Below are 12,106 nucleotides of genomic sequence, written 5' to 3'. Positions count from 1 at the left end.
CCAGGCAGCCTCTCATTTGTATGCAAATATATGTGGACATCTTAGCAACATTCATGTTCTATTATTGATTCTACTGTACCTCACAGTAAATGTTAGGAACTTGCTAATGTTTGCATTTATGTGTAGGTAGTTGCCTGTTTAATTCAGAACCTTTGAAAGTACACAAGCTCACATCTTAGTGTTTGCAAATTTTTATTTTTTATTTAACCTTTATTTAACCAGGTTAGTCCCATTGAGATTGAGATGTCCTTTGCAAGGGAGACTTGGACATTTAGAAAGTTTCCAATTCACCGAACATGCATGTCTTTAAATGAAAACCAGAGCAGCTGGAGAGAACCCATGCAAACACTGGGAGAACATAAAAACTGCACACAGAAAGGCTACAGGTGGGAATCGAACTCACGACTTTCTCGCTGTAAGGCAACAGTGCTAAACACTAATCCACCGTGCTGAGCACTAAACAGACAAACACATTCACACCCACAGCCATGGTCAAGTTAACGTTTCTAGTTCACCTAACATGTCTTTTGGATGTGGGAGGAAGCCGGAGCACCCAGAGGAAACCCACATAAACACGGGGAGAACACACAAACTCCACTCAGGTGGGCAGCAATCCCACAACCTTCTCGCTGTGAGGCAACAGTACTAACCACTAAGCCACTGTGCTGACACACTCAGGTACAGCTATCACAAAATCTAATCTGCTCATATAATGCCAAAGGGCTTTGTATGGTGTTAATGTAGTGTAGTGTATTGAATTGTCTTTTTATTTTGCAGATTTATGTTATTCACTGAGAAAATAACATAAATCTGCAAAATAAAAAGGTGGGATAAGCTCCAGCCTCCTCTCCCCCCGTGACCCTTAATTGGAGTAAGCGGTTGAAGGTGAGAGAGTGAATGAGTGAGTGAGTGAATGAGTGAGTGAGTGCATAATAAAAGGCAATTATATAACAATTCACACCTGTTGCTTTGTGTGATACCAGTGACATAAATATGAGTGCTCCTCCACTGATGAAGTATAGCCAGAGCTATTTAAAATAATGCCCTCTTCATTCATATTCAAACATCATAGCCACACCTATGTTGTATGACTCGCTCTCACTCATCACTCATCTTCAACCGCTTTTCCGGGTTCGGGTCATGGGGGCAACAGCTCCAGCAGGGGACCCCAGACTTCCCTTTCCCGGGCCACATTGACCACCTCTGATGTGGGGATCCCGAGGTGTTCCCTGGCCAGTGTGGAGATATAATCTCTCCACCTAGTCCTGGGTCTTCCCTGGGGTCTCCTCCCAGATGGACGTGTCTGGAACACCTCCCTAGGGAGGTGCACAGGAGGCATCCTTACCAGATGCCGAACCACCTCAGCTGGCTCCTTTCAACACGAAGGAGCAGCGAATCTACTCCGAGCTCCCCATGGATGACTGAACTTCTCACCCTATTCCTAAGGGAGACACTAGCCACCCTGCTGAGGAAGCCCATTTTGGCCGCTTGTACCTGCGATGTAGTTCTTTTGGTCATGACCCAACCCTTATGACTATAGGTCAGAGTAAGAACGAAGATTGACCAGTAGATCAAGAGCTTCACCGTTTGGCTCAGCTCCCTTTTCATCACAACAGTACTGTAAAGCGAATGCAACACCACCCCTGCTGAGCTGCTTCTCCGGCCAATCTCGCATCCATTGTCCCCTCACTCGTGAACAAGAACCTGAGGTACTTGAACTCCTTCACTTGGGGCAAGACCGCGATTCCTACCTGGAGTAGGCAATTCATTGGTTTCCTGCTGAGAACCATGGCCTCAGATTTGGAGGTGCTAATTCATCCCATCCGCTTTATGCTCAGCTGCAAACCGATCTAGTGAGTGTTGGAGGTCACCGGCTGATGAAGCCAACAGGACCACATCATCTGCAAAAAGCAGTGATGAGACCCTGAGCCCACCAAACCGGATGTTGTACAACACGTGTGGTAATTATGTCCTATACATTTAGCAAGTTGTCCAAAAGGCAACTGCTCACTTCTTGACCAGGTCCTTTAAGCAGTTGCTTGTGACCCTGATTTTAATTGTTTTTCGCTGGCTCCCCATTACACTGAGAATCTAGTTTGAAGTTCTTGTGATCACCTATTGTACTTTAGATGATCAGGGTACCCAAATTCCAGATTTGCTGCAGCTTTATGTTACCAACAGATCTTTATAGTTTTGAACAAAGTTAGCTGGTTCTTCATTGAACAAGGTGACTGAACTTTTCAGTTTGTAGATCCTAAACACTGGAACTCTCTACCACAGATTTTAAGATCCATGGATGCTATGTGACATTTACTCTTATTTTTTATTGTTTTTATGATGCTTTTTTGATCTTCTCTGAAGACCTTTGTGATATCTCACTTCTTGAAAGGTGCTACAGTGAGAAATAACTTACTTGTGCAAAGAATCTTGTATGTATTTATGTATGTGCAGCTCCCTGAAGTCTTTCATTTTAAATCTCTATTATCTCCGATAAAATTAAGTTCTTTTTTTAAACACCTCTAACTACAAATAGATTTTTCTTTAGGAGGTTTTTTCCTGGCATTGTGTCTTGCTTTAAGCAGAGACAGCTTTACCTCTCTGTAAAATGCTGATAGGATTCAAGAGATGTGTAGCTTCTCTGATAGTTTCCTCATGTTAGAGGCCTCTGGATAACAAGGATTTGTAGATCAGTGATAAGAACCAGATGACGTTGAGACTTGAATTTAAGATCAGCATATTAGCAACAGATTTACTGTAGTTTGCTCTGTAAAGCATCTGTGAGTGACGTCTGTGCCGTTCTTATATTTGGAAATATAACAATAATAACAATAATAATTGTGATCATCAACTATTTGTATTATATTATGATTGCCCAGTTGTGGATTGGGGGTGGGGGGGTGGGGGGGGATGCCCTGTGATTCAATCCTCTGTGAAATAATAAGGTTTTATGTATTTTCAGGGGAGCCATTCCTTTAATTATAATTTGGTAGTATTTATTATTACATTATAATTTCATTTAATTTAAATTTATTCATATAGTGCCAAAGCACAACATAAATTGGCCCCCAGGGCACTTCACAGTGGGTCGAATCTTACCAATTTAAATTTGAGCTATTCTAGGAAATACGTCATTATACCTGTACCTTCTGCAGGATGAATACAGAAAGATCAGAGTTTTTCAGTTACTCTGAGCTATGTGCAATACTGTCAACGTCCTGTGCAAGTGTCTAGTCATTTTCCATAAACATGTTGTACTCAGTGTTCTCACTGTAAAAAAAAAAAAAAAGGTGATGTTTACTGTTTCGGCACTCAGGTAAAACAATTTCCTTTGGGATTAATAAAGTTCTTTCATATTCTTATTCTTACACTGTAGGATAAGTTGTCATACAAGACTGTACCAGTAATATGAAGAACTGCCACAAAATACGAGGGCCATATATGACCAGAAACTTGTTATTAATAATCTAGACAAATGCCCCTCCTATCTATCGGCCTGGTATAGTGAGCTCCTTGGGTTACAGCCAGGAGAAACAGGGTTGTTGCAGCGTATATTGTCACAGCGCATATATTGTCGCCATGACTATATATTCCATGTTCAAAGGCACTGGTATCGCAGATCGAACAGTCCACCCCTAAAAATCAGTCCACCTTTTGCATCTGCCCATGCATCATTTCGGTCCACAACAGCACGTCTGAGATGGAGTCTCTTCACCCAAAGCAATCAAATGGATTAATGGGATTATTAACCATCAGATGATGAAGGTAAAACCTCTTAAATCATTCTAAAGTCAGTTTTAAGCAGAAACGAGGCCATTTTAAGCAGAAACGAGGCGAAATTCTGTGAGGTTATGAAATGTCCGACGCACAGTGAACGCATCAGCTAGCAGCTCGTTTATCCGCTGTGCTCTGATCGCTTCCGCCGCTTTTTATGATGAAATAATGCTGAATTTATGTGGAAATGATTGTTATATAAAAGCTTCAGATATCTGTTGCTGAGACAGATGATGACTGGAGTGCAGTTTGAAGCAGAAATGAGGTGTTAATCCGTGAACTGCGTCAACAGGGGGGACTGATTTTTAGGGGGACCGGTCGGTCGGCAACACCGGCACATAATGTCGCGGCACATATCTTCCCAAGCGACAATATATACTGACAATCAAGCCACATATTGTCGCTGGTCATCAGAGCAAGAAGTAAAACTTGATGTTTAACTACGAATTGTCGTTTTTTCTCTGTCTCTCACACACGCACACTCGCTCTCATTACATCCACCAAACACGTAATAAAATCATCTGCATTTATTTATTTATTTAATATGCTGCTTAAATTCAGTGGGTGGTGATCTGAGGTTGTAGCTCAAAGGTGTTGTTTTTCTGTTTTTTGTTTGTTTGTTTGTTTGTTTTTGTTTTTTTTTTGTTTTTGTTTTTTGCAAGTGGCCCCTCAGGAGAGCAGTGGGCAGGGTAAGCCCGCAGGAGGCTGCAGGCAACCCGAACAGCATCCACCGCTAACCCACGACACAGGCTGCCGGCGCACGTAGGTCTAAAAAGTAGGCTTCCCGTGGATACACATGGGGTTTGGTTCTGGCGTTTTATCGCAGTGAGTGCATGAAAAGTCTCACATTTATTTTCTTACAAGCCTTCTCGACAGCGCCAGGACTTTTCGCGACCAGTGTGCACAGGATTGGGGAAGATGGTTTGATCCATCCTGTACAGACTGCAGATGCTTCTGCGCGCGCTAGAACGTTACATCGTTTCAGCATGACTTTTAGAACTCAGATGTTGGTGAATTACTCAAAGCGCTTCGGTGATATTGGCTCAATAATAATAACAATGCCGGCGCTGCTGCTGCTTCTGCTGATGGCGGTGACAGAACAGGGCGCGCACCAGAGACCCCGAACCCTCACACTGTGCATAAGCACGGTGACAATTTCGGATGAAATATTCACCGTGCTGTACGTGCAGTCGTTGAGTGCTCTCGCGCTCCTCCCTTCCTCACTATGGGTTTGCCAAAGAGAGCAGCTGAACAGAAAATGAATGGAAGGAGAAAATGAAAGGAGAAGTTTTATTTTGTCATTCGTGTGCTAGATTTACACTGCGCTGACAGTTCTTGCATTCATCTACAGATTTACGAGCAAATCCAACCAACTTTTACCCACGAGGTGCGCAGATCTAAATCGAGCAAGTCTCTCTCTTTCTCTCTTTGATTGATTTATTGATTTGGCAAAATACATGATATGAAATAACAATGACTATATATATATATATATATATATATATATATATATATATATATATATATATATATAATATAATATATATAATATAATATATATAATATAATATATATGAGGAATAGAGTTGTAGTCTTACACACCTCTCTGCAGCTTCTCTCCCCCTGCCATCCCCTCATTACCCCATCCCCGTAGAGACGGTGCCTGCTCCCAGACCACCAATAACCAGCAAAAATCTATTTAAGCATAAAAATTCAAAAAGAAAAAAATAATATAGCACCTTCAACTGCACCACAGACTAAAACAGTTAAATGTGGTCTATTAAACATTAGGTCTCTCTCTTCTAAGTCCCTGTTAGTAAATGATATAATAATTGATCAACATATTGATTTATTCTGCCTTACAGAAACCTGGTTACAGCAGGATGAATATGTTAGTTTAAATGAGTCAACACCCCCGAGTCACACTAACTGCCAGAATGCTCGTAGCACGGGCCGAGGCGGAGGATTAGCAGCAATCTTCCATTCCAGCTTATTAATAATCAAAAACCCAGACAGAGCTTTAATTCATTTGAAAGCTTGACTCTTAGTCTTGTCCATCCAAATTGGAAGTCCCAAAAACCAGTTTTATTTGTTATTATCTATCGTCCACCTGGTCGTTACTGTGAGTTTCTCTGTGAATTTTCAGACCTTTTGTCTGATTTAGTGCTTAGCTCAGATAAGATAGTGGGCGATTTTAACATCCACACAGATGCTGAGAATGACAGCCTCAGCACTGCATTTAATCTATTATTAGACTCAATAGGCTTTGCTCAAAATGTAAATGAGTCCACCCACCACTTTAATCATATCTTAGATCTTGTTCTGACTTATGGTATGGAAATTGACTTAAATTGACTTAACAGTATTCCCTGAAAACTCCCTTCTGTCTGATCATTTCTTAATAACATTTACATTTACTCTGATGGACTACCCAGCAGTGGGGAATAAGTTTCATTACACTAGAAGTCTTTCAGAAAGCACTGTAACTAGGTTTAAGGATATGATTCCTTCTTTATGTTCTCTAATGCCATATACCAACACAGTGCAGAGTAGCTACCTAAACTCTGTAAGTGAGATAGAGTATCTCGTCAATAGTTTTACATCCTCATTGAAGACAACTTTGGATGCTGTAGCTCCTCTGAAAAAGAGAGCTTTAAATCAGAAGTGCCTGACTCTGTGGTATAACTCACAAACTCGCAGCTTAAAGCAGATAACCCATAAGTTGGAGAGGAAATGGCGTCTCACTAATTTAGAAGATCTTCACTTAGCCTGGAAAAAGAGTCTGTTGCTCTATAAAAAAGCCCTCCGTAAAGCTAGGACATCTTACTACTCATCACTAATTGAAGAAAATAAGAACAACCCCAGGTTTCTTTTCAGCACTGTAGCCAGGCTGACAAAGAGTCAGAGCTCTACTGAGCTGAGTATTCCATTAACTTTAACTAGTAATGACTTCATGACTTTCTTTGCTAACAAAATTTTAACTATTAGAGAAAAAATTACTCATAACCATCCCAAAGACGTATCGTTATCTTTGGCTGCTTTCAGTGATGCCGGTATTTGGTTAGACTCTTTCTCTCCGATTGTTCTGTCTGAGTTATTTTCATTAGTTACTTCATCCAAACCATCAACATGTCTATTAGACCCCATTCCTACCAGGCTGCTCAAGGAAGCCCTACCATTATTTAATGCTTCGATCTTAAATATGATCAATCTATCTTTATTAGTTGGCTATGTACCACAGGCTTTTAAGGTGGCAGTAATTAAACCATTACTTAAAAAGCCATCACTTGACCCAGCTATCTTAGCTAATTATAGGCCAATCTCCAACCTTCCTTTTCTCTCAAAATTCTTGAAAGGGTAGTTGTAAAACAGCTAACTGATCATCTGCAGAGGAATGGTCTATTTGAAGAGTTTCAATCAGGTTTTAGAATTCATCATAGTACAGAAACAGCATTAGTGAAGGTTACAAATGATCTTCTTATGGCCTCAGACAGTGGACTCATCTCTGTGCTTGTTCTGTTAGACCTCAGTGCTGCTTTTGATACTGTTGACCATAAAATTTTATTACAGAGATTAGAGCATGCCATAGGTATTAAAGGCACTGCGCTGCGGTGGTTTGAATCATATTTATCTAATAGATTACAATTTGTTCATGTAAATGGGGAATCTTCTTCACAGACTAAGGTTAATTATGGAGTTCCACAAGGTTCTGTGCTAGGACCAATTTTATTCACTTTATACATGCTTCCCTTAGGCAGTATTATTAGACAGCATTGCTTAAATTTTCATTGTTACGCAGATGATACCTAGCTTTATCTATCCATGAAGCCAGAGGACACACACCAATAAGCTAAACTGCAGGACTGTCTTACAGACATAAAGACATGGATGACCTCTAATTTCCTGCTTTTAAACTCAGATAAAACTGAAGTTATTGTACTTGGCCCCACAAATCTTAGAAACATGGTGTCTAACCAGATCCTTACTCTGGATGGCATTACCCTGACCTCTAGTAATACTGTGAGAAATCTTGGAGTCATTTTTGATCAGGATATGTCATTCAATGTGCATATTAAACAAATATGTAGGACTGCTTTTTTGCATTTACGCAATATCTCTAAAATTAGAAAGGTCTTGTCTCAGAATGATGCTGAAAAACTAATTCATGCATTTATTTCCTCTAGGCTGGACTATTGTAATTCATTATTATCAGGTTGTCCTAAAAGTTCCCTGAAAAGCCTTCAGTTAATTCAAAATGCTGCAGCTAGAGTACTAACGGGGACTAGAAGGAGAGAGCATATCTCACCCATATTGGCCTCTCTTCATTGGCTTCCTGTTAATTCTAGAATAGAATTTAAAATTCTTCTTCTTACTTATAAGGTTTTGAATAATCAGGTCCCATCTTATCTTAGGGACCTCATAGTACCATATCACCCCAATAGAGCGCTTCGCTGTCAGACTGCAGGCTTACTTGTAGTTCCTAGGGTTTGTAAGAGTAGAATGGGAGGCAGAGCCTTCAGCTTTCAGGCTCCTCTCCTGTGGAACCAGCTCACAATTCAGATCAGGGAGACAGACACCCTCTCTACTTTTAAGATTAGGCTTAAAACTTTCCTTTTTGCTAAAGCTTATAGTTAGGGCTGGATCAGGTGACCCTGAACCATCCCTTAGTTATGCTGCTATAGACTTAGACTGCTGGGGGGTTCCCATGATGCACTGAGTGTTTCTTTCTCCTTTTGCTCTGTATGCACCACTCTGCATTTAATCATTAGTGATTGATCTCTGCTCCCCTCCACAGCATGTCTTTTTCCTGGTTCTCTCCCTCAGCCCCAACCAGTCCCAGCAGAAGACTGCCCCTCCCTGAGCCTGGTTCTGCTGGAGGTTTCTTCCTGTTAAAAGGGAGTTTTTCCTTCCCACTGTCGCCAAGTGCTTGCTCACAGGGGGTCGTTTTGACCGTTGGGGTTTTTACGTAATTATTGTATGGCCTTGCCTTACAATATAAAGCGCCTTGGGGCAACTGTTTGTTGTGATTTGGCGCTATATAAATAAAATTGATTGATTGAGATATATATATATATATATATATATATACAACCCCTGGCAAAAATTATGGAATCACCGGCCTCGGAGGATGTTCATTCAGTTGTTTAATTTTGTAGAAAAAAAAGCATATCATAGACATGACACAAAACTAAAGTCATTTCAAATGGCAACTTTCTGGCTTTAAGAAACACTATAAGAAATCAAGAAAAAAAAGATTGTGGCAGTCAGTAACGGTTACTTTTTTAGACCAAGCAGAGGAAAAAAATATGGAATCACTCAATTCTGAGGAAAAAATTATGGAATCACCCTGTAAATCTTCATCCCCAAAACTAACACCTGCATCATATCAGATCTGCTCGTTAGTCTGCATCTAAAAAGGAGTGAACACACCTTGGAGAGCTGTTGCACCAAGTGGCCTGACATGAATCATGGCTCCAACACGAGAGATGTCAATTGAAACAAAGGAGAGGATTATCAAACTCTTAAAAGAGAGTAAATCATCACGCAATGTTGCAAAAGATGTTGGTTGTTCACAGTCAGCTGTGTCTAAACTCTGGACCAAATACAAACAACATGGGAAGGTTGTTAAAGGCAAACATACTGGTAGACCAAGGAAGACATCAAAGCGTCAAGACAGAAAACGTAAAGCAATATGTCTCAAAAATCGAAATGTACAACAAAACAAATGAGGAATGAATGGGAGGAAACTGGAGTCAACGTCTGTGACCGAACTGTAAGAAACCGCCTAAAGGAAATGGGATTTACATACAGAAAAGCTAAATGAAAGGCATCATTAACACCTAAACAGAAAAAAAACAAGGTTACAATGGGCTAAGGAAAAGCAATTGTGAACTGTGGATGACTGGATGAAAGTCATATTCAGTGATGAATCTCGAATCTGCATTGGGCAAGGTGATGATGCTGGAACTTTTGTTTGGTGCCTTTCCAATGAGATTTATAAAGATGACTGCCTGAAGAGAACATGTAAATTTCCACAGTCATTGATGATATGGGGCTGCATATCAGGTAAAGGCACTGGGGAAATGGCTGTCATTACATCATCAATAAATGCACAAGTTTATGTTGATATTTTGGACAATTGAAAGGATGTTTGGGGATGATGAAATCATTTTTCAAGATGATAATGCATCTTGCCATAGAGCAAAAACTGCAAAAACATTCCTTGCAAAAAGACACATAGGGTCAATGTCAATGAGCAGATCTGATTTGATGCAGGTGTTAATTTGGGGGATGAAAATTTACAGGGTGATTCCATAATTTTTTCCTCAGAATTGAGTGATTCCATATTTTTTTCCTCTGCTTGGTCTAAAAAAAGTAACCGTTACTGACTGCCACAATCTTTTTTTCTTGATTTCTTATAGTGTTTCTTAAAGCCAGAAAGTTGCCATTTGAAATGACTTTAGTTTTGTGTCATGTCTGTGATCTGCTTTTTTCTACAAAATTAAACAACTGAATGAACATCCTCTGAGGCCGGTGATTCCATAATTTTTGCCAGGGGTTGTATATATATATATATATATATATATATATATATATATATATACTCAACAAAAATATAAACGCAACACTTTTGATTTTGCTCCCATTTTGTATGAGATGAACTCAAAGATCTAAAACTTTTGCCACATATACAATATCACCATTTCTCTCAAATATTGTTCACAAACCAGTCTAAATCTGTGATAGTGAGCACTTCTCTTTTGCTGAGATAATCCATCTCACCTCACAGGTGTGCCATATCAAGATGCTGATTAGACACCATGATTAGTGCACAGGTGTGCCTTAGACTGCCCACAATAAAAGGCCACTCTGAAAGGTGCAGTTTTGTTTTATTGGGGGGGGAGGGGGGGATACCAGTCAGTATCTGGTGTGACCACCATTTGCCTCATGCAGTGCAACACATCTCCTTCGCATCATCCGTGCAGAGAACACCTCTCCAACGTGCCAAACGCCAGTGAATGTGAGCATTTGCCCACTCAAGTCGGTTTCGACGACGAACTGGAGTCAGGTCGAGACCCCAATGAGGACGACGAGCATGCAGATGAGCTTCCCTGAGATGGTTTCTGACAGTTTGTGCAGAAATTCTTTGGTTATGCAAACCGATTGTTTCAGTAGCTGTCCGAGTGGCTGGTCTCAGATGATCTTGGAGGTGAACATGCTGGATGTGGAGGTCCTGGGCTGGTGTGGTTACACGTGGTCTGCGGTTGTGAGGCTGGTTGGATGTACTGCCAAATTCTCTTAAACGCCTTTGGAGACAGCTTATGGTAGAGAAATGAACATTCAAGACACGAGCAACAGCTCTGGTTGACATTCCTGCTGTCAGCATGCCAATTGCACGCTCCCTCAAATCTTGCGACATCTGTGGCATTGTGCTGTGTGATAAAACTGCACCTTTCAGAGTGGCCTTTTATTGTGGGCAGTCTAAGGCACACCTGTGCACTAATCATGGTGTCTAATCAGCATCTTGATATGGCACACCTGTGAGGTGGGATGGATTATCTCAGCAAAGGAGAAGTGCTCACTATCACAGATTTAGACTGGTTTGTGAACAATATTTGAGAGAAATGGTGATATTGTATATGTGGCAAAAGTTTTAGATCTTTGAGTTCATCTCATACAAAATGGGAGCAAGTGAGTAAGGTGTAGTCGGTGGGAGGAGGGTCTTCAGTTTGGTGGGCTCAGGGTCTCATCACTGGTTTTTGCAGATGATGTGGTCCTGTTGGCTTCATAAGCCTGTGACCTCCAACACTCACTGGATCGGTTCACAGCTGAGCATAAAGCGGCTGGGATGAGGATTAGCGCTTCTAAATCTGAGGCCATGGTTCTCAGCAGGAAACCAATGAATTGCCTACTCCAGGTAGGAAACTCGGTCTTGCCCCAAGTGAAGGAATTCAAGTACCGCGGGGTCTTGTTCACGAGAGACATGGATGCGAGATTGGCCGGAGAAGCAGCTCAGCAGGGGTGGTGTTGCATTCACTTTACAGTACTTTTGTGATGAAAAGGGAGCTGAGCCAAAAGGTGAAGCTCTTGATCTACTGGTCAATCTTCGTTCCTACTCTGACCTATAGTCACGAGGGTTGGGTCATGAGCAAAATAACTAAATCGCGGGTACAAGCGGCCGAAATGGGCTTCCTCAGCAGGGTGGCTAGTGTCTCCCTTAGGAATAGGGTGAGAAGCTCGGTCATCCGTGGGGAGCTCGGAGTAGAACCGCTGCTCCTTCGCATTGAAAGGAACCAGCTGAGGTGGTTTGGGCATCTGGTAAGGATGCCCCCTG

The sequence above is a fragment of the Thalassophryne amazonica genome, chromosome 6 (genome assembly GCF_902500255.1).
Source record: "Thalassophryne amazonica chromosome 6, fThaAma1.1, whole genome shotgun sequence".
Taxonomy (NCBI): Eukaryota; Metazoa; Chordata; class Actinopteri; order Batrachoidiformes; family Batrachoididae; genus Thalassophryne; species Thalassophryne amazonica.
This window is presented reverse-complemented; position numbering follows the sequence as displayed.